At 33.2% G+C, this 4,983-nt stretch overlaps 1 protein-coding gene across 1 annotated transcript in view; it reads right to left on the bottom strand.

Annotated features, from left to right (window-relative positions):
* Positions 1-4,983, bottom strand: part of LOC128249942 (uncharacterized) — a 58,748-nt gene that overhangs the window by 37,107 nt on the left and 16,658 nt on the right. The gene's annotated exons all lie outside the window — the stretch shown is intronic.

Here is a 4,983-nt window from a genome sequence, read left to right on the forward strand (position 1 = left end):
ATATATATATATATATATATGTATGTATGTATGTATGTATGTATGTATGTATGTATGTATGTATGTATTTGTGCGTCCGTCTGTGTTTGACCCTCTCTATCACTTGGCAACCGATACTGGTGTGCTTACGTCCTCATAACTTAGCAGTTCGGCAAAACGAACCGATAGGATTAGTACTAGGCTTGCAAACAATAAGTCCTGGGGTCGATGTGTTCGGCTACAGGTTGTGCTCTAGCATTGCCGCAGTCAAATTATTGAAGCATCAGAGTAAAAGAGTATGTTTTAGATGATTCTTTTTATTAAATCCCCATATGTATACACTTATCGTAGTCTGCCAGAACTGACCTTCTTCCCTGTATCTCTTGGGCTTCTCTAGCATCTCGGGTTTGATTTGAGCACTTGCGTGCTTTTTATGATTTTCTAAAGAAAATTTGTAATTATATATATAGATATATAATATAGATTCAGAAAAGCGCGTGGCTATATCAGAAAGCTCTGCTTATGAACTCGACAGTCAGTCCACATAGTAATACAGCATAGAAAAGTGTAATGTAGAGTATCTATGCAGCTGGAATCCAGAAGTTACGATCGAAGATTTATGAGGTGCAGTTCGTATACCACAAAATTCAGGTTGTATGAGAGGTTAATATGCTAGTATTTAATCACGTGGCGTTTGCTGCGGGTTACTCTGCAGCCAAGTGTATGTTGTCTAAATAAATTTTACATTATCGTGAAGATGTACTAATCAGCACACGAATGATTCGATCAGCACGGTTAAATTTGAAAACATATTGCGAAGAAAAAAATAGGAGCGTATCTATTTGTAACAATAAAATATTACTATAAACGACGGGAATTGAACAGGAAACGGTATAGGACATGAGACAGTGTAATGGGAATGGGAACTGGAACCCCAGCTTTTCCGGGTATTACAGGATAATTCATCTAGTACATATGTGTGTGAGTGTGTGTGTGTGTGTGTGTGTGTGTGTACATTTACATATGTGTGTGTATATATATATGTGAGAAGGGTGTGAGTGTGTGTGTGTGTGTGTGTGTGTGCGTGTGTGTGTGTGTGTGTGTGGGTGTGTGTGTGTGTGTGTATTAAAATATTAATTCCTTTCCTTATTATCTGGATGTCAGTGACAGGCAATAAGCAACACGATGTCGAAATTTAACCCTATATCATTGTTCTTTTTTTGAGATTAAATAAACATGCACATTCTTATTCAAAGATTTTCTTTTCAACAATGAAAATAAATTACGATTACGAAGGAAAATGAACGATGAACACCCGTTTGTAGACACTATCCTCAGTTGATTCCTAAAGGCCGTTGTCTCAGCTCAACCATTGTGCAAATGATATTTCAGTAATAAATCTCAACAAATGGCAGAGACATAGAAACGATATCAAATAGTATGCACATGGGAGATCCCACAAGGATTTTCACAACAATTTAGTGATGTGGTTTTTATCAATCTCGGAACGTATCTCAACTGCATAGCAATTAAGTTTTCCGTTTTTTTTTTTCAACCTTTCATTTCATTCGCACGGGGACAGTGCAACCTACATAGGAGGGATATAAATGTATTCAATATGCACACAAACCTCCTTCTCTATGCTGTAATAAACTAAATGAAGTGTCCTCAAGTGACTCAATGGATGGATCCGATGTTGCAGCAGTGATTGGTATACACAAATATATCGATCAACTTCAGTCACCAGTTATACTCTAGCAATGGTATTAATTGAAAAGCTGCTTTATGAGCTCAAACTTAACACTCGAATCTCAAAGAATAAAACGACGTATAAATATATCAGTGTGCCTAGCTTTGTTATCTAGTTGTCTATATTACCTTTGTTAATGCATACATATATATTACATTCTTTTATTAAATGCCATATATCTTCACGTTACATTAGCTGAAAGAGAAACACACTCTCTCTATACTTACAGATATTCCTATTCTCTCTCGAAAGTAAAAAACTGAAAGACACAATTCTTATAGAATAAGTAATCATATGTTGCATTGAAGCACAGCATATGTTACATTGCTTTCGTATATAAGTGGGAACGTGTGGGAGGCTTTTGCATCATAATACAAGCAATTATATAAGATAAGCCAATATGATTCTTTCTGTGTTTACTTTCGTGCTCTTATTTGGTAAGTAGTGATATCCTCATTCATTTCCTTACTACGTAATATGACGATAGATTCATTATATTTCTCTGTCCATCATTCAGTCTAAATACTTCATGTTATTTATTATATTTATTATATTTACCAATCCACCGAAATTATTGCCTTCTGACAAGTTTTTATATCAATATTAGTTATTCATAGACGTATAAATCTAAAAAGAACATTTGCATTTCCTACGAACTAGATCCTTCACAAAGAAACTAGTTCGTGGCAAATGTTATATTTATGGAATTTAATAAGTAGCAAATACTTTACATTCTTAAATCCATAATTTGATTACCATTTCTGTTTTTAGTTCGTAAGTAATAAACGAACATAAATATTCAATTTATAGGTGCTGCCGTCTCAGTTAGTTGTACTGGAAACGCACTAAATTTTTGCAAGTCCGAGTTGAAAAATTATTTGGGACACGACTTCGGAAGGGTGTATGTATTATTGGACCACTATTATTTGCGTTGAAATTCTACACGTACACACACACACACACACATACACACAAACACACACACACACACATACACACACACAAACACACACACACACACACATACACACACGTGCGTGCGCATACACACACTTATAGATAGCTAATTAGTTAGCTAGCGAGATAGATTGATAGATAGATGTAAAGAGAGAGAGAGAGAGAGAGAGAGAGAGAGAGAGAGTTAGAAGGAAAGGGGAGCGGTCATGTAGATAAACAAGTTGAATATATTAAATATATTAAACATAATGATCTTGGCATGAAATAGAAAATGGTGTACATGAAAAACGGGGAAAAAATAAGTTGTGGAGACTGTCAGATGTTTAATTTCAATTTTTAATTATAAATATATAGACATTTATATTAATAGGTCCATCTTACACAGCACAGACGACAGAGAAACTTAAAGGTGTGGAGGAAGAAAGATGCTAAAAGTCCAAATGAGGCCTCGGATATCCATAATATGACGACGAGGCGTGAACGTTTTGTTTCCCAATCAACAATAAATTCCATTCCAACCAGGATATTAGTGCACATATTTTATTTCTAAAATACCTTTCCATAAGGCAATCCATCGAACGTAATTAGGACGCAAAACAATTAGTTATAAATACGGTGCCATTTGCATATTCAATAACCACTAGAATCTGGAAAGCTAAATTCTTTCAAACTCCATTTGGTTAGAAATAAAGAAAAAAATGCAAGGAATCTAATCATTTAACTTTACGTAACATTACAAAATTAATTTCTTTCCAGGGCGTACAGAAATTATCTCGCATGCGCTAAGAGAAATGCACCAGGCTGTAATGAAATTGTTTTGGCAGAATTCGGTATTAGTGTAAGATATATTTCGTCATACTTTTAATAGTAGATATTTATAGCAATATAAGTTATAACTGAGAATATTTGATAGAGAAATTCATACAACTTTATATATAATTGGAATTGGAATTGTACAAAAGCTAAGATTTATAAAGGTAATGAAAACTTTATTATTATTTCGATAATCAGGAAAATCACTGGAAATAAATGTGGAAATATTTTAATCAGCTGCATCGGGTATATTAAATATGATTTTGCAAATATATTTTTCTATTAACAAAAAAATTCAATACTGATATTATTCCAAAAGGGTAAGATTCTACGTCGGAAATCACAAGCTCATGTTGTTACACTGCATATTTCTGTTGACCAGACCAGGTAGTTAATAAACATCTGTTGAGTCACAGACATAACAGTGACACCTTCGACCAATTTCATAAAATAAGCCGAAGCATAAAATGTAAATTTAATTAACAGATATTATGGTGCGCATGCGAAATAACTTCCATGGAAGAATACTTTGAATCACTAATTTTTAAAGAAAATCACAGATTTGATTTGCTGGCGACATTTCGTTATAATTTTAATAATATTTAAACATTGTTTGCATGATATGCGATACGTAATGCCACAATGTGCGCAAATACCGGCTAACGTGTAAGAGCATTCAAATTTCGTATCGCATTGAGAGGAAAGACAATTTACTACGAGATGTATTTGACTTCCCCAAAAAGATATCAAAAACGGTTCACAAATGGCGGATAAAATACATGTTTTTCTTTTCTTTTATAATCGACATTTTACTATGAGAGACGTTTATCCGTAAACAAATGTATTTCATTGACTTCGAAGTAGATATTTAAAAAGTGTTTTCAGAGCACCATTAATTTCAATACCATCGTTTTATGTACAATGAACATATATTGTTTTTACAATCTTCATATTCTTAACATTTTAGCCACTGATATTCCAGAAATGATTGTAAAAAAAAGTTGGAAAAAGTTATTTGGTATCGTTAGTGATTTGGATGCATAATGTCTTTGAACAACAATCGATTATACAATGAAAATTATGTTCAGCTTATTACGAAAACTTCTATGAAGTTAGATTCAATCGAGCTTTGGTAATTTATATCCATTCATTTATTTGCTAAGTTAATTTCGTTTTACATAATAACATTTGCATCGTAATTTCAGCCTGGAAGATGTTCCGTTATCCGGGAGAAGGTATATGATTTCATTATAAAATTTTCCTAAAAAACTCTTTTACTGCAGCACTCATTATACAAATTCCATTTAACATCAAGTGTATAATTCCATAGTCATGGTAGCCATACAGGAAGTATCATTGTAACATTGATATATTAGACAGTTACCTATTTTGAATTAGCCTGACATCTTAATAGATTTTACATTATGTAAACAAGTACTTTATGCAATTTCAATATATCAACAGCTAACTTCAATGAATGTGTA

This window comes from Octopus bimaculoides, chromosome 18 (genome assembly GCF_001194135.2).
Source record: "Octopus bimaculoides isolate UCB-OBI-ISO-001 chromosome 18, ASM119413v2, whole genome shotgun sequence".
NCBI classification, from domain to species: Eukaryota; Metazoa; Mollusca; class Cephalopoda; order Octopoda; family Octopodidae; genus Octopus; species Octopus bimaculoides.